The sequence below is a fragment of the Choloepus didactylus genome, chromosome 10 (genome assembly GCF_015220235.1).
Source record: "Choloepus didactylus isolate mChoDid1 chromosome 10, mChoDid1.pri, whole genome shotgun sequence".
Classification (NCBI taxonomy): domain Eukaryota; kingdom Metazoa; phylum Chordata; class Mammalia; order Pilosa; family Megalonychidae; genus Choloepus; species Choloepus didactylus.
Genome location: NC_051316.1, coordinates 77,607,455 through 77,635,128, shown reverse-complemented (window position 1 = coordinate 77,635,128; position 27,674 = coordinate 77,607,455). Strand labels below are relative to the sequence as shown.

Below are 27,674 nucleotides of genomic sequence, written 5' to 3'. Positions count from 1 at the left end.
TTCCTTCTAGGTGTTCCCTAATGTCAGGACAAATACAATTTAGAGGGCTAATGAGCTGCAATCATAAAGAGAATTGTTAAAAGAGTTTAATAGGGTCATTTTGTTACACCCTGCCAGATATAATACATTTATGCCTTAGAGTGTTTACAGTAACCTGAAGCAACCCTATATGTGAGGGTTCTGTTTTTCCCATATGTGCCATTAAAGAAGTGAGCATACAACTATTTTAAGAGGTGAGTGTTTGGTTCAGAATTTCAGGAGCTTGTTCAAAGTTAACTGAACTTTTTGCAAGATTTCAAACCATTTACTTTTTTCCAATTTTAATGCATCTGACACTTTTTTCTTCTCTTTCCCAGTTACTCAGTCCATGCTCACAGCTGTAACTTGGCATCTTTTCAATTTGTGATTTTGGGCACAAACATTATAACTTATTACAATAAAAACATGTTACTATATACTCATATGATAGACAATGAGAAAGAAGATAGAATTGGCATCAACAATTCTATTTTGTGAGAATTAATGGAAATAATGTATGTAAAGTGTCTGGTACATAATAAGGTCAATAAAGTATAGATATTAGTAGTGATGCTGCCTATATATAATAAAAACTATAGTTCATACCTTTCCATTAAAACAAGCAAACCAAGACAATAAAAAATAACCGCAATTGTTAGATCAATTGCATACACAGTAATTTAGTTTCAGCTTACATTGATTTTTTTAATGCCCGGGTGCATAGATGGAGCAACAAGCTCATTGTGGGGTAAGACAGATCTAAGAGAAAGGATGACCTACATATGCTCATTCAAATGATAATGGGGGGTGGGGGTGGGCTGATTTCTGATGACATTCTCTCTCTCTTTTTTTCAGAAGACATACTATTGGAGAGCCTCAGGCACAGTATTCAATGATAGTCTCTGTTTCTTATAATTTCTGCCCTTGGCATTTTAAGAATGACCAAGCAATTTCACTTGACATGTCTATTTAAATATATATTTTTTGAAAATTCAAACCTAGCACTGAAAATTAATTTGAGCTCAATCTCAGTTATTTTCAGTATGAAACCCTCTTCTTAAACCTGAATCATTTAGTTTGAATGAAGGTGTAACAGAGAGTACATATTCAAGAATATCAAGAACACCTCCCTCTAGTACAATATCGTTCTTATTACTCCCATATATAAGGGCTGTGTTCGGCCATAAGTGTGAGCTGCCATGTTGTATAGGGTACAAATAAATCAGTGTTTCCTAACCTATATGGTAAATTACATCCACCTGCCAAAGATACTTGGTGGGCTACACTGGACTGTAGTATTTCATTTTAATCAAGTTTTATTTTTCATCATTGTCCAGGTGTGTATTTGCAGTCTGCATGTTTTTTCCTTCCCTGGTTATAGTCAATAATGTAGAAGCCTTGAAAAGCAATGGAAAATTAGCATTACTACTAGCCCTCATTAAGGTGAATACTTACTACACATGCAATAAATAATTTAAAAGGAAAGCTCTTTTAAAGACATCTTTTTCTTGTATTCAGAATGAGTTCCACTGTTTTAAAATTGGATCTTCAGTGTATCATAGATGTCTAAATACTCATGTCATTGAAAATGATTATTAAAATTCATTCTGCTAAAGTTGAAGCCAAGGGCGGGGGGTGGGGGCGGGGAGAGCTGAAATCAATATTCCAGCAAGGAAAACTGATCAGGCAAAAATGCTCAGTGGGTGTGAGACTGAGGTTTAAAGCCTTGTTATTGTCTCTGGAGAGTAGTTAGTATAGGATTAGGTCTAGAATTTGACTATTCACTACAGGTAAAAATCATAGTCCAAGATTAACAGGCAGATATTGCTGCTTATATATCTTTGTACCTTCAAAACAGTCCCAAGATTGTACTCTATGAAATGAAATCTTACTTGAGGTCCTTTGAATATTGCTAAAAATTTTTCTACTGGTGTTTTAGTCAAACTTTGTACTGTTAGTGCTCTGGCCAGTGTTGAGCTGTTAAAAGTCCTTTAAAATTTAGTTTTCTGTTTTAATGACCTCTTTTGTACTGTAGTAATTTTTAAATGTTTTTTTTAATCAGTAATATATACAGTCTCAGAGCCTTTGAGTGTTTAAAATGCCAGTTGTTTAATTTTGAAAAATGGATATTGCCCTTGCAAAATCATCTGGTCAAGCATTTACATCATATTATGCTCAGCACAGAGACTTACATTGTACTTACAATGTCTTCATCAATTATATCACAAAATGCAAGACTTGGTAATCTTTACATGTGATATACAGTTACCAGATATAAGGGCCTGTTTAATTTCCCCAATTTCTGTCCCACACAGTGCAAAAAAGTGGCAGTCTCCCCCCCCCACTCTCTCTCTCTCTCACACACACACACACACATGCACACACACACACACTCACATATATGCAGATAAAACTTCATCATGTAGCCATGCAACCTCCAAGTCTTGATGCATTCTAGAATGCAGGTGTGACTTGTCCTATTGACCCTGCAGGTGATGGTGTGAGTGGTAATAAAATTTATGGAATGGTGTGGAAATATGTATGTGTAAACCTATATAGCTACACATACACACTCACACATAAAATATAAAAATAGCTAGATCCACTGTCATCAACTATGTAGGGCTTGTTTGGGATCTTTAAATTAGAATATATGTGAAGTATAAAATTCACTCTAAGGATTTCCAAAGAGCACCTAAAAAATAAGGGAGTCATTCTCAAAAATGACTAAAAGTGAGAAATAACTGAAGGCCCATGTGACCAACACATTGAGAGAGATACTCCATTTATAATATGATTCCAAACACAAAAATCAAATAGGATTTCAAATTAAAGACTAAAATGAAAATCAAAATTTCTGCTTTTCCTCCTGAGTTACTCCACATAGTATAATTCATTTAAAAGCAATATTTATTTATATAATGGCAATTAAAGATTCCCCTTGCAAGGACAGCTGTTTTTATATTATTGTGATGGTGATTAATTAAAGCTATCAGTTGAGCACTTACCACTTTCCAAGAACTTTGACTATTGTATAACATAATTCCTATTTAAAGATGAAGACTTGGTGACTCACAGAGGTTAAATACGTGACAAAATTACTCAGCTGCTAAGTTGTAGGGCTGAGATTCAAACTCATTTCTCTCTGACTCTCACAGTGATTCTCTTAATCACCATACCTACCACCTCTCCTCCACCAGGCACTGTAGACCCTGACTTTTCACATCAGGTGTTCATGCCTTTTAGTTACTAATTGCTGTTCCCTATTTAAAAATAAAATACAGATATACTCAAGATGGTTCACACAGTAAGTCACACGACTATTCATACAAGTTACTTTATGAGAGTTTTCTCTGTCTTAGACTGAAGAATTTGGGGGAGCCAGAAGGAAAATAAAAAGAAAGATTAAAAATGTTACAAGAATGATAAAGAAAAAGTTTTACAAACCTGTTGTAAACTGAAACTAAGTATTTTTTGAGTGTTCTATTCATAAAATGCAACAAAATAACTTAATATGTACAAAATATATGTTTTTTTGTTTTGTTTTGTTTTGTTTTTTAACTGAAGGCCAAAGGATTTGTTTTGGTTTAAAAAGAAGAGAAACAAAAGTCAAGAAATTCTTATATGTATTTGAAGAATAGAGTATATAATCAATATGTTATTTGACCATATGTGAAAAATGGCAGAGAAAGGGAAAGGGGAGGGAAAAGGGAAATACATTAATATTTAATGAAAATATGCTTTATGCTAGATACTTAGATTTTTCCATGCTGTTTCTACAGAAAACAGGCAAGTTAGATATTCTTGCCTCACAGCAGATGTTGAATGAATGAATGAATGCAAAATTTACTTGATAAAGCTTGATTTCATTCCACATCAGAATTGTCATTTATGGTTGTATAAATATATTATAAACAGGATTAGCTGATTTACAAACAATTATTGAGTGCTGGCTGTATGGTAGGCACTTGGAACAGAAGCATAGTAAGTCATGGTTTGTGATTAACTTCTCATATAAGAGGCATGCAGCAAATTGCCTGGGGGCATAGAGAAGGGAATAAGCAGTATTCATATTTCTTGGGGTAATGGGTTTTAAAAAGCTTGATGTAAGAATTGCATTTATCTCAGATTGTGAGAAATACTTACTATCTTTCCAGGAAAGAGCAGTGGAAAGGAATTTTTAGTTAAACAAGTGCAAGTGCAGAACCAGACGTATGTCATATATATGCCCATTTAGGGATCAGTATGTGGCTCACAGGATCAGAGTGGCAAGAAACTTGGCTAAAAAGTTAGGTTGGGCTCATTTGACTTGTTTAGATGATGATTGTTTGGAATCTGGCAAAGGATTATATGAGTTCTGAAATTCCTTATAGCTCTTAGATTCTTTGATAGCAATAAGACAGCATAAAAGCATATTGATATAAAATGAAGTATAGGTAAGACAGAGGGCAAAGATTTTGGTACAACATTAGGAAATATACACATAAATGCTGTAAAACACTGGAGCACACCAAAGAGAATTTTTCAGAAGACCCATTTTATTTGTAAAGATAATAAGTATTTGGAACCTTTGGATTCAATCCTGCCTATATTCTATGGTTTCCGTTAATTAATATCCCAAGGTCATTTCTAATTTCATGATTTAAAAAAGCCTAACAGTAATCGTCATTTACCAAAGAAATATACTAGAAATTGATTATAGTAGGTTTAGCTATGGGTATGGGTCATTTCTTTTAATTACCTTGGAAAGAGGTAGGTGAGAATACTCAAATCATTCTTTCCCAATTTTTTTCACTCTACCAATAAACTGCATAATTTACATCAGGGAATCTGTGTTTTTCCCTCTGCCAAGATACTCTACCCAAATCCATATTCCTTTCTCCTTCCTGCCTTTCATCTTTCCCATTCCCAGCTTCACTTTCTTCTTTATCTACATTTTGTAAAAGGCCATAGGCAATGGTAGGAAAGGCTTGTGATTCAGATTTTGCATAGCTATTTGGAAAATCTATTGTGAAGACACTACTGAATGGTGTTGGCTTTTTGCTATCTTGCCCCTTTGACAGAGTAAGAATTAGCAACTTACTGGTTACCAACCTTTATCCAGAAATGGCTGTGAGTAAAAAAGTTAGGATTTTGGAATCAGAAAACACAAGGTTCAAACCCTGGCTCTGTTACTTAGCAGCTAAATAAAATAGGCACGTTTACTGTTGAATTTTGATCCCAGGTGTCTTCTTCACTGTAGCTCGGGAATCATTACACCTACCCCAAAGACTCATTAACAGACAAGTTCTAAGGACTGGCACACGGCTACCACATTAGAAAATGATTGAGATGCCCCTACATAAAATCTAAGTATTCCGCAGTAATATAAAGACAATTTTCTAGTGTATCTGAAATAGCAGAATTTGTGATCTGTGAATATTTCCTGGGTAGCAACTTGCCTTGTTTTTCACTATAGTCTCAGTCCTTTCCCAAGGCATTTATTCTATAAATGCATAGTGAATAAATGTTTATTAGTAAACAATATTGTTCATTATGTTTCTCAATATCTTATAAAAGGAACAATATTTGTATCAGAAGAAATTGTAATTGAACCATAATTCAAATTTTCTCCACAGTCCCAGTTCTTAAATACTACACAATAATACCTTTTTTTCTTGTATTAGAGAGGGAAACTAAAGGTGAAACACATACACTGTCAAAAGAGTGTTTGCCAAGACAAGTTGTTGTCAAGTATTAAAGGACCAAATGAATATTCTTCCTGAAAATGGGGAACAAAGCTACTTAACAGGATTGGATGTACACACTTTTCTTTCAGACTTTTATCTCCAAATTTATATTTAAATAGTCATTATAAGAGTTATGAACAAGTATTTGCTGTTATTCTTTTCCATAAGAGTCTTGCATATTATTTATACCTTTGGAGTAATGGAGTTATAATAGTTTTCTAAAAAGCATCTGGAGGATGTCCTCACTGACTATGTGTTAGAAGGCAACATCTTTAAAATAGCCATCCAGGTACATCTGAGCCCAACATATGACTTAGAAGATGAATTATGTGGGAAACAGGATTTTGAGGAATGGTGCTATATCTTTGATCATAGTGAAGAGAATTTTTAAAGCTAAGAAACATTTTATCAGGAATTCTTCCCAGAAGATATCAAAGTTTTTGTGTACCCTAATGACCAAACATGGCAGGAATGAAAGGGGCTGGAACAATCAGCCAAGAAATTTTTCAGGTATTTTTGTAGTCATCTTTCAAATACCTTTGAATTGAAAAACCGTAGAATGCATACAGTATCAAGATTTTTAGATACAGTCAACCTTCTAGACAAAACAAACAGACACTGCCACACATTGACTGCATGATTTTATGGACATCAAAGAACCCACCTGCCCAAACATAGCTGACCCATATTAGTTTATCTTCAGTTCTTTCTTCTATGCATTTATACATGAAGTTATTCAACTGATTCATTCAATAACTGTTTATTGAGCTTTTACTAAATCAAGAACTACTAGAGGCAATGATTGTGCTTACCTGAAGTTTATATATTTATGAGGCAGGCAAAATATAATCAAATAATTGAGTGGATAAATGTAATTTCACTGAATAACCATAGCTCACATTTATTGGGTGGTAACTGTATGCCAAGCACAGTTCTGTGTTTATATATATATATTAAACCATTCCTAAAGGTAGGTACTATTTTACCTCATTTTACAAATATAGAAACCGCACCATGAGACCTTAAACAGCTTCCCTAGTGTCAAGCAGTGGTGTCTTCAGGATTCAACTCATTAAGACTGTGCCTAAACCTTGTGCTCAAAACCATTTCATTATTCAGAGAAACAGAGTGAGGAAAAATTAGGAAGCCTAAATAGAATAATAAAGGGACTCCCCTTAAGAATGAGGTATGCTTTTGGAAGTGGTACTTAAACTGAAACCTGAAGTGAGAAGGAACTGGCTAGGCAAAGAGTCAGGAGAGGACTTCTTTAATAGAGGGACCAGCCAATATAAGGGCCTTAACCTGGGGAAAAACGTTCAGCTCAGATGGATCCTGGTGTGAGGAAGACAAGTCCAGGATATGGGGCTGGAAAGGTTGATTATGGCTAGATCATGAAGGGCCCTTTAGTTTAAGGATTAAGAAAAATAAGTAAATAAACACATACCACGTACATGAATAAATCCAAAGTACAAAAGGAAATAACTGAAGGAAAGATTATCCAACTTATATTTAATATAATGGCTGGAATGCACGGAATGGATTGGAAGGACAAGAGTACACGTGGAAAGACTATTTAGGGGGCCATGAGAGTAAGCTAGGAGATTGATAATGGCTTGGAAGGTTTACAGTGTAGATGATGACCTGAGGAGGTGAGAGAGAGGGAAGAACCCAGGACAACTCTTTAGGTATTGGCTTCCGGATTTGGATGTCTGATTCATGGCATTTCTGCCTCACATTCCCACCATTAGAATTACTACCATGAATTATAACATTTTCTCTCAAAAGCCCCATTCAAATGTACCTATATTAATGGAATAATTATCTTGGATTTTTTTTTATTAGAGTGGTATGCCACTTTGAATGTATTATGTCCCCCAAACACCATTATCTTTGATGTAATCTTGTGTGGGCAGACCTATCAGTGTTAATTAGATTGTAATTCTTTGAGTGTTTTCATGGAGATGTGCCCCACCCAACTGTAGGTGATAACTGATGAGATATTTCCATGGAGGCGTGGCCCCACCCATTCATGGTGGGCCTTGATCAGTAGAGCCATATAAATGAGCTGACAAACAGAAGGAACTCAGTGCAGCTGTGAGTGACATTTTGAAGAGGAGCTACAGCCAAGAGGGACACTTTGAAGAAACCACAGGAGCTGAGAGAGTAGCTGCAGATGAGAGACAGTTTGAAGACGCTGTTGAAAGCAGACTCTTGCTCCGGAGAAGCTGAGAGAGGACTAATATCCCAAGTGCAACTAAGAGTGACGTTTTTGAGGAACTGCAGCCTAGAGAGGAACGTCCTGGGAGAAAGCCATTTTGAAACCAGAACTTTAGAGTAGACGCCAGCCACGTGCCTTCCCAGCTAACAGAGGTTTTCCGGACACCACTGGCCATCCTCCAGTGAAGGTACCCAATTGCTGATGTGTTACCTTGGACACTTTATGGCCTTAAGACTGTAACTGTGTAACCAAATAAACCCCCTTTATAAATGCCAGTCCATTTCTGGTGTTTTGCATTCCAGAAGCATTAGCAAACTAGAACAAGTGGTTTATTAAATGACCCTAGAATAGAACAAGAATTTAATGGTTATAAATATAAATAGTACTAATTGGAGCACTGGCAACCAGGGGCTTTAGGAACTATGAGGAAGTGTTGGTTGGTGGAGTTGAAGGTGAGGAATGGGAAGTCTGGAACCACTGAAGTTATGCATCACACCTAGACTAGTCTACTTGGGTAATGTTTTTGGAGCTGGCACTCCCAGCAGAGATTTGTAGAAATGCCAATGCTCATTTCAGTTTCTTAATTAATTTATTAATTCACTCAACTAACACACAGTTACTGAACACTGGTTACTAAGAGTTTTGTACTCCACTAGACATTGTGAATATCTGATAAACTAAGTAGGAATGGCCCATGCCTTCAGGGAGTTCTGGGTCTTATCTTTTTCACATTAAGATGGTTAAGGATTACTTTAGTGTATACTGTTATCAGAATGCCATTATTGGTATTTTTAAATGAGGGGTTGTGTGGCAATGCTGTTAATAGTTCAAAGTCTAGATCATACTTTCTAGGTTTAAATCCCAGCTCTGTTATTTGTGAAGCTATTAATTTCTCTCTCCATTTATCAGTCAGGATAAAAATAGTATCACTTGGTTGTTGTGAGAATTAAGCAACCTAATAGATGTAAAGTACTTAGAACAGTGCCTGGCATACAGAATGCATTTGATGTATATTAAATATTATTAATGTATACAAGATAGAATGAATTTTTCATATATGTGTAGGTTTGTGTGTTGGTATAATTTAAAGAGATGGATTTTATAAAGGTGTGTTTTAAAACCAAATGAAAACGTGGTTCAATTGCAAAAATTAAGGCCACGATAGAATTTAAACTTTTCAAAAGTTTAAGCACAATGGAAAGTTTTAACTTGATTGACCTAATAAAACATAACCGTGTACTCCTTTTACACTTGGGTTTTCAAAGATTAACGCAAATAAAAATGCTGACATCCCTTCCATGCACATCTCTAAGAAAGTCAAGAACAAAAGGAGATGAAAGCCACCAAAGCAGTCCAGAGTGAAGTCTTTGTCATTCTATCGGGAGCCACCAAACAAAGCAGTTTAAAACCAGGGAACTTAAAGTAGAGGAGAATCAAAAATGCCTTCTTTCATTACTGCTATTCTCTTTTGAAGAGCAGGTGATGTGCATATCATATTGAAATAGGATTTAGTGGAATGAAATGGTGCATGATTCTGTTTTGGCAGGATCTATGGGAACATGTTTTAAGTGGACTCTCTAAAGGGAGAGTCAATCAAGTAGTATTATCATTATGTCTCTTTTTTAAACTTCGAATAAATGTTTTCTTTTAATATTAAAAAATTCTAGTGAATGCTAGACTCAAAATTACCCAGGGAATATATTTCTCCTATGACCCTTCTGTCTTCACTCTATTACTCCATTATATAGTATAGCTACTTTTTTACATCAAAAATAAGTATTGTATAGCCTAATTCTTAGTATTAGCATAGCTTTTGTGTCACTAGAGTTAAGAACTATATAGCTATTTTCTATAGATTTTTAAATAAAATTTAGAATGAATAGTATATTCCAGTTTTTTCCATCCTAATGGAAATTTTTAAATATTGTTGAATACATTTATGTTTCCAAAAAAGTCATTTATCAGATATCAATATTTTTCAGAAAATCATATTATTATATAGCAAGTTAGGTTTATATGAAGAAAGGCCTTGTTCAAAATATTAGGCATTGCATTTTATAAATTTTAATACAATTTTCTAGTACATTTAAAATTTAACATTAATTAGAAAAACAAACTGTATTGTTTTTAAATAATCATCCCTTTGAAAAAGGGCCAAACTAACAAACAAAAGAAAAGGAAAAACTTTATTCAGAACTTTACTTTTATTTAACAACTCTGAAATGTTTTGATAAAATAGTAAGTGTTCCAGTTCTGGTCAGCTACACTTATTAAAAGCTTCAAGTTTTATTAAGAACCCCTGTAACTCTAATATTTGTTCTAACCTGTCTCATGCCCAGAGCTAGCCACTGTTGAAACATGGAAGCAATTTGCGTAATAGAAAGATTTGTGATCTTGAGAAAATAATTACATCACTTTCTAATATTCAGCTCCTTATTATAAAGTGGAGATAATACTCATCTCACATGAATAATTAAATCATGTTTTTAAAGCACTAAACATCATACCTAGACACATAGTAGACATGCTATTTCTCTTCATCCTTCTCTTCTGTGACTAAATAGAAAAAAGAATCATATGAGGAGAACCTAAGATGGTGGCTAGGTGAGACAAGGCAAAAAAACACCTCTGTGAAAAATACTAGATAAAAACCAGAAAGTGACCGAGAACACCACTTCCAGAGTAGCACCAGCCAGACAAGGTCTGCTAAATCTACAGGGAAGGGACCGCGCATTTGGTGAAACCAGGAGTCTGCATTCTAAATGAGTGAGTGAGTCTACTGAAAGTCCCTCGGCCACGCTGTGGTGTGGGGAAACGGTAGGTTGGCGTTTGGAGACGGACTAGTTCTTTCAAATAAAAAAAAAAAAAAAAAAGCCTGGGAGCAGCTGCAGATATGACAGGAGTAGTAGGCTGGGCTGACGCCTCAGTGTCTGGCATGGAGGATACCCCTTCCCACAACCACTGCTGATTGTCTCAGGCCCAGGGGAGCAAAGGGGAGCCAAAAGGAGAAAAAAAATGCATGACTTGCAGCCATCTCCCCGGCGGGCGGGGGCACTTCTGCCCGGGGCTGAACCCACAGCACAGAGCCACACCAAGAAACCCAGTGTGACAGGGAGTCTTTCCCGCAGCACCGCGCACACACCACAATATCGGCCGTGGACAGTGGCCTTTAATACACCCACAGCTGATTGTCCCGGGGGTTGGAGGGCAGAGCTGTGCAGAATGGGGGAACTTAATGTGTCCCATTCAACCATCATTGAAGTGGGCTGCGTACGCCCCTGCATGGCCCGGTGTCCAAGGGCTTCCCTGGAGGCTGGCGCGCACTTGGGATGTGGCACGGCCCTCCCTCCCTCAGCAGAGGTCCTGGAAGGGCACAGCAGGGAGGGGGGAACCACTCGGAAATCCCAGGGAACCTACGCCAATACCAAGGACCTTTGGGTCAGCGGCAGAGAACAGCCTTAAATCTCTGGGAACACCTGGGAGGTTTGATTATTAAAGCTGCCCTACCTCCCTAACTGCTCAGACACATGCCCCTCATTCAGGGCAGACAGCACTGACAACACACCCAAATTAAGTGCACCAATTGGACCCCACAAGAATCAGACCCCCACACACCACAAAGACAGAGGTGGGGAGAACTGACTTGAGGGGAATAGGTGACTCACGGACACCATCTGCTGGTTGGTTAGAGAAAGTGTTCGCCACCAAGCTGCAATTCTGAAAAATTAAAGATCAAATAAAGCAAATTCCAAGAGGCCAAAAACAACAGAAAATCTTAAAGCATATGATAAAACTAGACGATATGGAGAACCCAAACCCAAACACCCAAATCAAAAGATCAGAAGACACACAGTACTTGGCACAATTAATCAAAGAACTACAGACAGGCAATGAGAGCATGGCACAGGATATAAAGGACATGAAAAAGAGCATGGCCCAGGATATAAAAGACATAAAGAAGACCCTAGAAGACCATAAAGAAGATATTCCAAGAGTAAATAAAAAAAATAGAAGATCTTATGGAAATAAAAGAAACTGTAGGCCAAATTAAAAGGACTCTGGATACTCAATACAAGATTAGAGGAAGTTGAACAACAACTCAGCCTCCCTGAGGCCCACAGAACAGAAAATGAAAGAACAAAAGAAAGAATGGGGAAAAAAATGAAAAAATTGAAATGGACCTCAGGGGTATGATAGATAAAATAAGACGTACAAATTTAAGACTCATTGTTGTCCCAGAAGGGGAAGAGAAAGGTAAAGGTCTAGAAAGAGTATTCAAAGAAATTGTTGGGGAAAACTTCCCAAACCTTCTACACAATATAAATACACAAGCATAAATGCCCAGCGAACACCAAATAGAATAAATCCAAATAAACCCACTCCAAGACATATTCTGATCAGACTGTCAAATACTGAAGAGAAGGAGCAAGTTCTGAAAGCAGCAAGAGAAAAGCAATTCACCACATACAAAGGAAACAATGTAAGACTAAGTAGTGACTACTCAGTGGCCACCATGGAGGCGAGAAGGCAGTGGCATGACATATTTAAAATTCTGAGAGAGAAAAATTTCCAACCAAGAATACTTTATCCAGCAAAACTCTCCTTCAAATTTGAGGGAGAGCTTAAATTTTTCACAGACAAACAAATGCTGAGAGATTTTGCTAATAAAAGACCTGCCCTACTTCAGGTACTAAAGGGAACCCTACCGACAGAGAAACAAAGAAAGGAGAGAGAGAGATAGAGAATTTTAACAAATACATATAGAATATTACATCCCAGGTCACTGGGACACACATTCTTCTCTAGTGATCATGGATCTTTCTCCAGAATGGACTGTATGCTGGGACATAAAAGCAAGCCTCAATAAAATAAAATAAAATAAAAAAATGAATTTGTTCAAAGCACATTCTCTGACCACAGTGGAATACAAATAGATGTTAATGGCCATCAGAGACTTGGAGAATTCACAAACACCTGGAGGATAAAAATGAGGGGGAGATGAAAACATTCATGGATAATCAAAAGCTGAGGGACTTCATCACCAGTAATTAGTCCTATAAGAAATGCTAAAGGGAGTAGAGCAGGCTGGAAGGAAGGGACACTAAATATTTGACTGAAACTACATGAAGAAATAAAGATTCCCATAAATACCAATACTACTGTATTTTTGATTTATAACTCCACTATTTACTTCCTACAGGATCTAAAATACATAAACTGTAATGATAAATCAGTGGTTTTGGACTCAATGTAAAAAATGTAATTTTTGACAAGAACTACATAAAGGTGGGGGAATGATGGAGTATAGGAACATAGTTTATGTGTCATATTGAAGTAAAGTTGGTATCAAAGAAAAACAAGATTGTTATAGGTTTAAAATGTTAAATTTAAGCCCCATGGTAAACACAAAGAAAGTATCAGAGAATATGACCATAGAGATGAAAAGTAGAGTAGGGGTTCCGAGAAGTGGGGGAAGGGGCAATGGGGAGTTAAGAAATGAGAGTAAGGTTTCTGTTTGAGGTGAAGGGAAACTTCTAGAAATGGATGGTGGGAAGGTGATAGCATTGCAACATTCTAAATGTGATTAATCCCACTAATGGAATGCTAAAGAGGGGATGTAATGGGAAGATTTAGCCTATGTATATGTTTCCACAATTGAAAAAAAAAAAAAAGACAGACAGTCTAAATGGATGACAATTAAATGCCAAGGATGATCCTGGATGGGATCTGAGGATGGAGGAGAGGAGGCTCAAAGGGACACAGATGGGACACAAGAGGAAAAAAGAAGGAAGTATAGAATGTAAGCTTTTTATCAATGTTGAATTTCTTGAACTTAGCTGCACTTAATGAGATTGCATAAAGGAATGTTCTTGTCCATGGGAAAGATATATGTGAATTATATTGTTTGTTCAAAGATATGTGCAGCTTGCTCTCATATGTTCAGAGCACAGAGCAATAGATGATGGATGATAGACAGGGAAGGAGGGAGGGAGAGAGGGAGGGAGAGAGGGAGGGAAAGAAAGAAACGGTGGTAAAGGTGGTGTATCGGGGTATTAGGGGAGGGGGGTCGGGGTATGCTGGAGTTCTGTGTATGGGGTTTGTACTGTTTTTGCAACTGTTCCTGTAAAATTGAATTTATTTCAAAATAAAATTTATTAAATTAAAAAAAAATATGATAACCAAGGACACAAAAGACCTTTACATAGAAAACTATAAGAAACTGCTAAAAGAAATTGAACAAGACCTGAAAAAATGGAAGAACTTACCATGTTCATGGATTGGAAGACTAAATATAGTTAAGATGGCAATTTTACCTAAACTGATTTACAGATTCAATGCAATACCAATTCAAATCCCAACAACTTAGTTTACAGAAATAGAAAAACCAATAACTAAATTTATTTGGAAGGGTAAGGTGCCCCGAATAGCCAAAAATGCCTTGAGAAAGAGGAATGAAGTGGGAGGTCTCACACTACCTGACTTTGAAGCATATTACAAAGCTACAGTGCTCAAAACAGCATGGTACTGGCATAAGGACAGATATACTGATCAATGGAATCGAATTGAGTGTTCAGAAGTAGACCCTTACATCTATGGACAACTGATTTTTGATAAGGCAGTGAAGCCGAAGCAACTGGGAAAGAGCAGCCTGTTCAATAAATGGTGTTTGGAGAACTGGATATCCATTTCCAAAAGAATGAAAGAGGATGCCCATCTCACACCTTATACCAAAATTAACTCAAAGTGGATCAAAGACCTAAACATTAGCACCAAGACCATAAAACTCTTAGAAGAAAATGTAGGGCAATATCTTAAAGATCTTGTGAAAGGAGGTGGTTTCTTAGACCTCACACCCAAGGCACGAGCAACCAAAGCACAAATAGACAAATGAGTTCTCCTCAAAATTAAACACTTTTGTACATCAAAGGACTTTGTCAGAAAAGTAAAAAGGCAACCTACACAATGGGAGATGATATTTGGAAACCACATATCAGATAAGGGTTTAATATCTCGAATATATAAAGGAATCCTGCATCTCAATAACAGAAAGACAAACAATCCAATTAAAAAATGGGCAAAAGACATGAACAGACATTTTTCTGAAGAGGAAATACAAATGGCTAAAAAGCATATGAAAAAATGCTCAACTTCACTGGCTATTAAGGAAATGCAAATCAAAACCACAATGAGATATCATCTCACACCTACCAGAATGGCCATTATCCAAAAAAACAGAAAATGACAAGTGCTGGAGAGGATGTGGAGAAAGAGGCACACTTACTCATTGTTGGTGGGAATGTAGAATGGTGCAACCACTCTGGAAGACAGTATGGACGTTCCTCAGGAAGCTAAATATAGATTTGCCATATGACTCAGCTATTCCATTGCTGGGTATATACTCAGAGAACTGAAACTTAAGACACAAACAGACATTTGTAAACCAATGTTTATTGCAGCATTATTCACAATTGCCAAGAGATGGAAACAGCCCAAATGTCCATCAAAGGACGAGTGGATAAACAAACTGTGGTATATACACATGATGGAATGTTATGCAGCTGTAAGACAGAACAAAGACATGGATCATGTAATAATGTGGATGAACCTTGAGGACATTATGTTGAGTGAAGTCAGCCAGAAACAAAAGGACAGATTCTGTATGGTCTCACTAATATGAACAGACATTAATGAACAAACTTTGGGAGTTAAAAGCTGACAACACAGGCGACCAGGAGATAGAAAGAGGGCAGAGATCAGCCATTTGATGCTGAAGGACTACAGAATGTTTAGGATTGATTTCATAGATCCAGAAATAGATAGCATAATACTGTGTGATATTAGCATGGTATTGTAAGTACACTGAACAAAGATGTCTGTGAGTAAAGCTAAAAGAGATGGAATAGGAGAATGTATGACACCAGAGGTAATATGATGATAAAGACTGGGACTGTATAACGTGGCAAAAACTGGAGTGGCCAATGACTGTTACTAAATATACAAATATAAAAATGTTTTTGCATGTGGGAAAGCAAATGAATGTCAACCATGTAGAAATTTGAAAAAGGGATGGTATTCAGGAAAAAACATAATCAAAGCAAACTGGAGTCTATGGTCAACAGTAACATTGTAATATACCTCCATTAAATGTAACAAAGGCAATATGCCAATGCTAAATGTATATGAGAGGGGGATGTAGGGGAGTAATATGGGATTCTTGGTAGTGGTGTTATTTGCTGTCCTTAGTAGTATATTGTATTGTATGACATGTTATTTTTCTTTTTATCATTTTTTCTTATTGCTTAAAAAAAAAAAAAACAATTTTTCTTGTAGTAATCAGTATGTTCAAGTGCTGATTCTGGTGATAAATGTACAACTTTATGATGATACCATGAACAACTGATTGTACACTGTGGATAAATGTATGGTATGTGAATATAACTCTATAAAATTGTAGGAAAATATATATATAGGAGTAAAAGTGTTGGAGAAAACATGGTGAGAGGGATGATGCCTCACCAATATGGACTAACTACAATGTATAAACTCAGAATTGAATCTTAGAACATAGCCTAACGTGGACACAATAATTGTAATAGTCCCTAGATTGTAAGCTCTTACTGCAGTTAACTCTATCCCTGAATTGTAAGGCCTATCTCTAAACTTTGAGATGCTGATCCCCTAGCATATAACCTGATTGGTCTCTGGAACAGTGCATATCTCTGAGACGCCTGAAACTCAGAGCTAGAGCTCGGCAGATATGAATGTCAGTATTAGTGCATACAGCCACTGTCAAAAAAAAAAAAAAAAAAAAGCTGGAAAAGAGCCCAGACTTCAATTAGTGATATGAATGAAGCACGTCTGGTTAAGACCAGGGCAAGCCACGCCAAAGGATAAAGGTTGAAACTGATTGTGTTTTAAAACTTCAACTTTCATATGAGACCAATGGAATAGGTATCTATTTGGTACAGGATCTAAATTTTCTAAACGGTACAACTCTACAGTCGATTTGTTCAAACACCACAATTGCATGGAACTTTGAGTAGGAAGTGAGATATGGTAGGTTAGTATAGGCTGGAGTGAAATAGTCACACATCCTAGAGTAATTTGGGCAGATAATAAAAAACATATTTACAGCCTCCCCCTCCCCAGCCCTGAGGATCTGGGGGAAGGTGCGGATGTGTTGGACATCCTCACCTGGACTGGTGTTGATGTTGTCAGAAACATTGGGACTGGCGGTTTGATGTGCTGAGCCCTCGAGCAAGGGACTTGCCCTTATGAAGCTCATTACCACAAAGGAGAGTCTAAAGTTGTATGTAATGGTGCCTAAGAGTCTCCCCCTGAGTACCTCTATGTTGCTCAGATGTGGCCCTCTCTCTCTCTAACTGGGCCATCTCGACAGGTGAACTCGCTGCCCTCCCCCCTACGTAGGACCCGACTCCCAGGGGTGTAAATCTCCCTGGCAATGCAGAGTATGACTCCCGGGGATGAATGTGGACCTGGCATTGTGGGACTGAGAGTATCTTCTTGACCAAAAGGGGGATGCAAAATGAGACGAAATAGTTTCAGTGGCTGAGAGATTCCAAATGGAGTCGAGAGGTCACTCTGGTGGACATTCTTATGCACTATATAGATAACACCTCTTAGGCTTTAATGTATTGGAATAGCTAGAAGTAAATACCTGAAACTACCAAACTCCAACCCAGCAGTCTGGACTCCTGAAGACAATTATATAATAATGTAGATTACAAGGGGTGACAGTGTGATTGTGAAGACCTTATGGATCACACCCCCTTTATCTAGTGTATGGATGAGTGGAGGAATGGGGATAAAAACTAAAGGATGAATGGGGTGGGATGGGGGGGATGATTTGGGTGTTCTTTTTTCACTTCTATTTTTTATTCTTGTTCTGGTTCTTTCTGATGTAAGGAAAATGTTCAGAGATAGATTGTCCTGATGAACACATAACTATGTTATACTGTGGACAGTGGATTGTATATCATGGATGATTGTATGGTGTGTGAATGTATTTCAATAAAACTGTATTTAATAAAAAAAAAAAAAAAACATATGAGAGAGGATGTAAATGTTGTATAATAATTCAGAAAACTTGGTTTTCTCCGCATGTGTGTGACTCTTTCTCCCAGTAGAAGGTAGAACAGTGCTGAGGCCGGAACTGAAGCTCTCAGTAAGGTGACGATGGGCCTCCAAGTCAGAGGCTGCAGACTCTTAGAGGCTCTTTAGGTGGTACTGTGTTACTTGCCCAAGTAATGAAGATCATCCATGAGCTTCATTGCCCAGAACTTTTCACTGTAATAGCTCTGCAACATTGTTTTCTCTCTGTTTAATGCCCTACACATGATTCTGTGTCATAACAAATAGATCATGTTTGGGGATTGTTCCAGTTTGCTAATGCTGCCATTAGGCAAAATACCAGAAATGGATTGGATTTTTAAAGGGGTTTTATTAGGTTATAAATTTAGAGTTCAGAGGCCATAAAATTGTCCAAATTAAGGCACCTTAATTAAGATATCTTCACTGAAGAATGGCTGACGGCGTCTGGAAAACCTCTGTTTGCTGAGAAGGCACGTGGCTGGCATGTGGTCCGGGGTTCTGATTTCAAAATGGCTTCCTCCAAAATGTCTCTGGGCTTGTCTCTCTTTGCTTCTCCAAACTCTGGGCTGGCATCTCCAAAGCATCAACAGCCGTCTGGGCCTGTGAGGGCTCTTTTTACATGACTCCAGTAAACTAAACAATACCTACGTGGAAGTGAAATGGGTGGGGCCACACCTCCATGGAAATAATCTGCTCAAAATTATCACTACAGTTGGGTGAGTTACATCTCCATGGAAACAACCTAATCCAAATATCCCACAAGATAGAATTAAGAGATCTTGGCTTTGTGGAGGACATAATATATCCAAACTGGCACAGGATTAAATAAATATTTCTCTTTCAGGATAGGTTCTTAAGTACAACAATATCAGATAGTACAGAGCCCTTGAGCAGTTAGATCTTAAGCACTTATAATAGCATTTAAAAAATTGGATTAAGTGAGAGAATTTCTTTTAGAAGAAGATACAATACACTGTATTTTTGACTCTGCAAAAGTTTTCTCCCTTTTCCCCCACCTTGAAATAATGGGGAACATGACTTTGGCTATCTTGTTCCTACTGAATGCTTGCAAATACACTTCAACCCATTGCCATTTTTTGTGTCCCATACATTAAAACTTACCTCAAATTGTGTGCTTTAGTCAAACTGTTGAAGGCGTAATTCCTCATATTTTTTGTTCTCAGTCTTGTCTTCAGTTCAGCCACATTCATCAATTCTTGCAGAATTGATTTTCATACCCTCTTCTATCCTCTTCTATTTTATTACTAACATTTTCCTGTTATCTTCTCCAAATCATTTTGGTGAGCAGAATCTCTCCAAATTAAGACTAAAAAATCACATGATCTGGGACCACATATGAGCCTGACTTCTCAGAGGGCTGAAGGTCTCTCATCTTGCTTACTGCCATTTGGTACAAAATGCAGTGGTCATCACGGTAACCTTTTCAAGAAATACAGCTTTGCATTTCTTTTCTCTCATATTCCATTAATAACTCAGGAAACACTGAAGGAATTTATACTTAGACAAATGCACACACCTCCTCCAAAAAAAACTTCACAAACACATTTTTATGAGTTGTGTCAACAAATTTCCTCCACTTCTGTCTCCTCTCCCTTATCTGTTGCCAGTTTTTCCATTTCTTTTAGTGAAACAGTCTCCCTTTAATATCCTATATCTAGTTATTTCTCTTGCATTCATACCATTTATTTTGTCAGCATAACTTATTTTTCATCTCTCTCAACCAATATTTGTTCTTAATTAAAATTATCTTCTTCCAGGAAATTAGGAAATTCAAGTTTGTTGGCTAGAGATATAATACATATTCCTTCTTCGTAAAGAAGTTATGTACCTAATATTTAAATGTGATTATAAACAAAAGGTCTTGTGAGGTTCCAAAGATTTGTTTTCCCATTAGAATGCTAACATGCCAGGATTCAGGCAACTAGATATTGGATTTTGTTTAATAATTTTCACATTTTATAAACATTTTGCATCATTCAATAAACACTGTAGGCATCCAGTAAGCATTTTTAGCAAATTACAGATATAGAATTTAAAACTTATAATTAGTTGGAAACAGCCCTTTGTTTTATGGAACTTGCAACTTTGAGTTTAGGATTTTATGCTGAAACACATAACATGAAACAATGATAAAATATGACACTGTGCATATCTTGTGGATTAAATGAGATGAGCATGTGAAAGTACCCATCACAGTAATCATCACAGTGAACCTTCAGTGAAGGTTCAGGGTTGTTTGCTGTAGAATTATACACAATAAATTGAGAACAAGGGGCAGAAATGAGTGAATGCAGAGTTAAATGTCCACATACTGAAGAAATTGATGTGTTCTTAGGAAAAGCAGGATAGTTCTACAAGGTATCTAGAAGGTCACAAATTGTGATTTATTGTATTTCAGTATTTCAATATTTTCTTGTGTTTCTATAGTTTTCTGGCTAGTATTCTACTGTTCTGAACTTGGAAACATACTCACTTTTTTGCCAAACGTGGTCAAAACTTTCAATGTTTGTTTTCAGTAATGTAAATGGGGTTAAATAATGATGTTTTTTAAATATGTTTTTTCCACAGAGAATTAGCAGGTTATAAATGCTTGAACCATCATCTCACTAACATTTTAACTTTATATGCTATATATTATCTAGAACTAGAAGCTACTTAAATTCTCAAACAATTGTATATCAATTTATCAAATGGATGACTATCATTTCCCATATTTTATGGATTTTATTCAGGAAAATTATGGAATGTAAAGTAAGAATACTTGGTCAGATAAAGAAAAAGAATCAATGGTAAAATCTAAACAAGCAGCCAACTCCCCTACTCAATGTTATAACTCATATGTTATGACTAGACATATGTTTATGTTGATAATGTGTGTATAATAAAACATTTCAATTACAAATAGTTCAGTTTTTATAGTAAAACAGCCATTCCCGGTAAAGTAACATGCAATTGAGTGGTTTTATTTTTTAGCAGTGCTTCATAATCTGGGGTTTATTTTAGAGTCTTGGAAGTCCCAGACAGATGCAATTTTCATTACTTTATTGTACATTTAACAAAAGCACTGATAACAGCTATATGTAGGGAGGTACTTTTCAATGGCAGTGTAGCATGATGATAAAAACTTCATGGCTAATCACTATCATTTTACAAAGACATGCATTGCTCTGAATTTTGTCTTTCAACTTCTTTTTATTTATAGGAATTGAAGATTATCAATGGAAAGCTGTATCATGAGCTGCTTGGGCTTCTAAAGTTCCCACTGGGATTTTAATCATATGAGGTAAATACTAAATTCATTTTAATTTTAATTTCAGGATTCAATGGTATTCCATTTTGTGTCTTAAGATTTTTTTTCTTATACCAATACCAAAGGCAGTTAATTTCCTTTTATTTGATCATATATTTAATTAAGTAGTTCTTCTGGTTGTGAAGCTCAAAGTGACTGGGGGAAGTTATTGGAATATTGACAGTTCACTGCTGGCCTTGTAAAATTTTATCTGTAAAACTGTCATATATGTGACGTGATGTGTTTCAGACAGTATGTACACTGAGATTTCTTAAAGTCATTTCTGTCATTTAAACACTATTTTAGCATGCTCAAATGTTATAGTGTGAAGCTAAAGATGTGTCTTTATTAATATTTGTGATATGGTAATGATGTCAAAGGTATAAAGCTATACATTTATAGGTGGAAGCTGAGTTACTTCTGGGATTTTATTTTCCATCAGTCCATCAGAGGCTTAACATTAGCTCTCTCTGCATTTTAAAAATTACAGCTATAAGAATGGAAACTACCTAATAGCCTTTCAGTGGCTCTTGTGTGTATGATGTATATGACTCTCTTTTCCCTGGAATTTTTTCTTAGTTTTTCTACCTTCTCTGCTGGTGATCATTTACCAAGCATCATAACAAAGGATTTTTTTTTTTCTTTCAGTTGTTGGAGAGTAAATTGGGAACTTTGCAGGGTTTATTTTCCCACCACCCAGAGATACAGAGAAAGAGATTAGGAATCAAGGGGTGTCCAGGAAGATAAGGCTTGGCTAGTTAAGACTAAGAAAGTCCTCATTTAACGTAACCAAAGGCAAATATATGGGGCAGCATAAGTTGTGTCCTTATGAAGGCTAGTGTGAAGCAGTCATGCGAGATTTACCCTTAAAACAACTGGACTTCATGGAAAGGGAACATACCTGCTTCCAACGCTGCCTCACATATCTATAAGACCAACAGTAAGAGAAAAGAAGGAATGCCTTATATGCAGATGGTCTACCAAGGTACAAATGCTGGATTCTCTCTCTCTGTCTCTCTCTCTCACTCTCTTTCTCTCATATACACACATCAGTCCAGGGTATTGTTTTTTAGAGATCTAAAGGAAACTGACATTCTCTATGCACAGAAATATAGAAGTTAAATGATAAATGAATATATTTCCAGAGGTGTTAGGAGTGAAACTAAACAGGTGCACTGAATTGATCACTTAAAAGAAAAAAAAAGGTGTTATTGACATAATTTAAATAATGAATTCGATAATGCTCATATTTTACAAGGTCTCCATTATGTTAACTTGGGTGGGATAACAAGGAAAGATTGGACAGTCTTGTGAAGAGAATTGGGAGAAACTAGTAAATCACATAGTATAAAACTGTAATATCAGAAAGATTATTTAATGGCTTGGAATACTCTTTCATATAGTTCCTTTTGTTAATTCAAGTTATTCTAGGAAGCAAAGATCTTTTTCCTGCTTGAATTTATGTAAAGTTCTGCAGTCTCTCTCTGATTGTGAACCCAAAGAACACCGCATGTCTTCAGAATTACTTTGTTGGTACTGTACATATATTAGGAGATTACTTTTTATCAGCTAAAAATGAACCACCCATTGTTAATTCATGAGATGAATAGAATTATTAGAGCTTTATTTTGAAAAATAACTTTTCATTTGATTCTGGCAGGATTTTTTAAAAAATAAATCCATATGGGAATTTGTCTGCACTGAGAATTTTCATTTTAACAAAAATTTCGAGTGTTTAACATCAGCAAAATGAAAGAACAGATCTCATATCCTCTAAGTTCTTGTTCTAGCAATTAAGTCCATTTTCACCACCATTTTCAGTAACACTGGACACTCCCCCACACTGATTCTGTCTCCTTTGCCCACACAGTCAAGACTTCATGGAAAATGACAAAGGGAGATTGCAAACTTGCAGCTCCCCCTTCCCCTGGTGCCCAGAGTCATTGAACTATATGCCCATTATTTTATTGCAAATCTCCAAGAAAAAGAGTATATATTTTCTCAAAACTTTTTGTTGTTTGAAAAATTCTTTTATCCATCCTTTAGCCACCCAGAAGAATATTTTTAAAAATCAATAACATTAGGAAAATAAGAAAAATGTGAATATTGCAGAGATATTCTGTGCTGTAAAAAAGTATCATAGTCTCAAGTTTAGAAGCTATGTGTCAGTGGTGCAGTATACCAGCGTAACCAGTGTATTGTTAAAATGTGGATCATATTAACAGGGTATATTCAGCAGAAAAGGACTGTAAAATAGGTCAGCAGTTTCTGAATATAACATGACTGCCAAAATTGTGAGCTCAGTTCAAAAGTTGAAAGACATTTATAAACCCAGGGATAACTGCCAACAGCAAACACTCTATGGAGGGAATTTGATCATTTGGAAGAATTAGGTATGCCTTGTTTGGAGAAGATAAGACTCACAAGTGTTAGAATGGATGATAACACTCTATAAATATATGAATGGATGTCAGGTGGAAGGGAAGTTAGACTTTACCTCTGTAACTCTGAGGGAAGCCCCAGGACCTTTGGGTGTAATGTGACTAAATAAAGGAAAGAACTTTTTAACAAGTTGATATGGGTTTGATTTAAGTAAAACAGCAACAACAAACCAGTACAATACTGTGAACATGAAGGCTGCTACATGAAGGGTTGAAAGTCCTGACTCTGGAGATGCCACTTGGTGTTGCTGGCCAGCCAGCTGCTTCTCAGAGGTCAAGGGAAGGGATTCATGCATCAACCACTGAATAAAAAGATGGAGTTTGCATCTCTTTCATTATTCTGTTATTCTGTGATGATATTTTATGTGGAGAAATATCCATCATTAGACCATTTTATTTAATATTAAGTGATACTGTTTTATGCCCCATGCTTTCTTGAGTTAAGGAACTAAGGAAGCTTCATTAAGAAAAAAAAAAAAAACCATCTATCACTAAATAGGATTTGAACTGGAAGTCAACTATTTTCTCTGTTTTAGTTCATCTGTAAACTGAGATGGCTAAGCAATATGATCCCTAAGATTCTCTCTAGCTCCAAAAATCTGTACATTCAATCTATCTGAAGTATCTACTGGAGGTGAGGCAGTGCATTACGCTTAATAGTTACACTCCCAGGCTGAGTCAGCGTGCCTGGGTTCCCCGCTCACTGTATCTGTCAATTTGGCAAATGATATGAAGTCTCTGGGGCTCAGCTTACTAGAAGCGTGTTATGAAATGACTATTCATAATATAATGTTGTCATTGACGCTCAAGGACTAACTAATTATGGGAAGGAAGAATGACTTGAAATAAACCATTATAAATGACATGCTTTGCCATTTCACTGACCTTGAGTTAGAACCCCACATTATTTAGTTATCTAGGAGCACATTTTGCAGCCATTTTATAGCATAGTTTAAAGGTAAACATTTTATGGGTGCTTTACATATTATTTTTTAATGATTTCAGGATTATGGTTAGGATAAGATGTTGTAGTATTAACAAGTTCATGCATTGGATAAAATTAGATTTTTTTTCTGAGGAAAGTATTGGCATTTGTTGTAGATATTTCCTTCTGCACCTCTTTATGTAGGTACAATGGTAACCTGTTTAGGTAAGTGTTCTGGTTAAGCACTTCAGCTACATGACAGGATGCCAAAATTTTGCATGCTTTAAAAACCTCTGGGTATATCCTAAGTTAGCAACACCTAATATTTGTGGTTCTGGGACTCATTGTAGAGTATACATCATAATTCCTGCCAGCTAGTATTGATCAACAATGTAGTTATAAGAAATGAGATTGAGGGAGGGTTGCCTGAATGATTTGAATCATTTCATCTATATTCATCTATATAGTATAAATTTTGTCACTGTATTAAGCAAGATTATTGAAATCTTTGTATGTGATCTTTTTTTAATTTAAAAAATTTTTTTAGTTCCTCATAGAAGCACTTTCACTGAACTGAAACTTGAATCAATTTCACAGACTTACACTGATTTCTGTTATACATGCTAGAAACCCATTTTGCATTTACTGTAGTGATGTTATTCATGGTGTAGTTTTCTTTTATAAAATTAGTTTGTTGTGCAGGTCATGGGGCATATTTCTCTCAGGTCTCAGCACCCCAAATAACAGGGTTTCTTCTGGAAACTTGTTTTCTCCTAACTAGTCCAGTAGATCATGTAATAAATTTATTTGAATGTATAGGGTGCTAGGAAGTTCAGACACAAATCTCTTGCACAGGTCTGGCAAGTAAGCAGAATACATGGTAGTAAAGCATAACTGCTCTGGGATCAGTCTAGATGCAGATCCCTTTTCTTTCGTTTGGGTTTAGGGTAGATTGGATCAGGAAGTTACCTTATTTTCCTCTTTGGTGCCTAGATCATGGTTTGTGAAAATTAAATAATAAAATAATCACTTCCTATATTAACAAATACTTGATAAATGTTAGCTATTGTCAATATTAAAATAAGTTCTCAAGAGGCATAATTTCCACCACCTTTACTGATATACAAAAACACACATTCATGTATTTATTCCTTCAGGAAACATTGATTGAGCACCTGTTATTTTCTACCTATTGCTCATATGTGTATGAATAGACAACGGAGATGAGATCCCTGTTGTCATAGAGCTTAGATTCTAGATGGGGTGGTGTGGGGTGTAGAGCACCTTAACAGTAAACATACATGAAAGAAAATATTCAGCAATAATGAGTGCTAAGTTGGAAGCAAAACAAATTGTGAGCCTGAGAAGCTACTTTGGATTCTGTTGTTAGGAAAAGCCTCAATGTAGAAGTGACATTTTAAGCTGAAACCTTAATTATCCTTTATATAAAAGGAGCCAGCCATGCAATATCTGCAGGGAGAGCTTTCAGAGAGAAGGAAGATCTAGCCCCCCAAAAGAGGAAAAATAATCATTTGATCAGAGAAATTCCAGGGTGCTGTGAGATGGCCATGCAATGAAAGTCCATGCATGCAGCTGTGGATCTGTCTCCCTTTCCTTCCACACTGTAAGTCCAGGACCCTCTTACATGGAGGAGTTCAGTCATCTTCATTTCTAGTACTCTTTTCTCATTTTAATCTTATTTCCAAATGTTAATATTGGTAAACTGACCAGGGTCTTACTCCCTAGTTCCATCTGACCTGTATTTTCTTTCAAGGCAACCAACTTGAGCAAAGTAAAATCCTCAATTTGGGCTTAAATTTCAGAAGTCACTGTGACTTCCATTCTAGGCACCAGCTCTCTACCCAATTTATCAAAATTCTCTGTATCGACATTTAGTCCTCAAAGATAGTGAGTAACACAATGGAACTTTGCCTTCCTTTGCTACTGTTGCTAGTCTATCATTCCCTTAGGAGTGACACAAAGAACAATTCTGTGATCTGAGTAAGAAGTTCAGTAGTTTTGGATTCTTCTAATCATAAACCTTACCTTGATTTCTACTAGGTACTGAATTCACTGCTAGCATTATTACATCTGCACTGCCCCCACCCCTCACTTATGTTTTATCTCTCACAGAAACAACCTAGCAAGCTCTCCCAAATCCTTTTAGGAATAAAGCAGGATGCAAAATACTTTCTCTATATAAATATTTCATTTCTTCCTTCTATTTATCAAATATCTCTTATTACCCATTGATAGCATTTGTGTTCCTTATGAATATCATTGCCTCATCAGTCTTAATAAGTGACTTAAAAACCTCAGGTCATTTTATGCTTACTGGTATATGTATAATCTATAACTTAGTCTTCCAGGATTATTGGTCTAGTATTTGTATTTATTTCAAACCTTTGCTGGTCCTCATGCATTTCTTGAGATTAGTAGTTGATCATTTCATGACTCGGTAGTTATCTTCAGGGCACAGCAGACAGGGGTAGAGAAAGGAGATAAATTAAGAAAAATTTTTTAAAAAATATTTTCTGTGTTCTTTATGTACCCATCTGTATTTTCAGTGATAAATGTTTTGTTGGGAAAGTCAAAATATTTTAATGGGTATTTTGGAGTTTTGAAGTCAGGGAGCTTATTCTACTTTTTGGGTTTGTATCTTCATGGTCCATCAGGTGCTTTGCTCGTGGTAAGCGTTGAATTCCTTCAAATCTGGTTTGCATTTGCTGTATGCTATTACTTTGGGGCATAGAGAATTGCCAATCAGCATGAATGTGGCATGATCTTTTTGCCACCAGAAAAATCTTGAAATGAATTTAGAAGGCTTTATTTTTTTGTCTGAAAGATATAATTCCTTCCTTGTTTATCTCTATTTTCACAGTTACAGAAGATAGTAAGAATAGTAAATCGCCTGCTAACC

General features: G+C 36.3%; 1 protein-coding gene across 7 annotated transcripts in view; it reads left to right on the top strand.

The window, feature by feature from the left end:
- The window catches only part of LINGO2 (leucine rich repeat and Ig domain containing 2), a 1,372,285-nt gene that overhangs the window by 563,655 nt on the left and 780,956 nt on the right, over positions 1–27,674 (top strand). For all 7 annotated transcript variants that reach the window (XM_037797548.1, XM_037797547.1, XM_037797541.1 and 4 more), the window contains exon 3: positions 21,302–21,382. The gene's annotated coding sequence lies outside the window, so the exon portion shown is untranslated. The remainder of the gene's footprint in view (positions 1–21,301; positions 21,383–27,674) is intronic.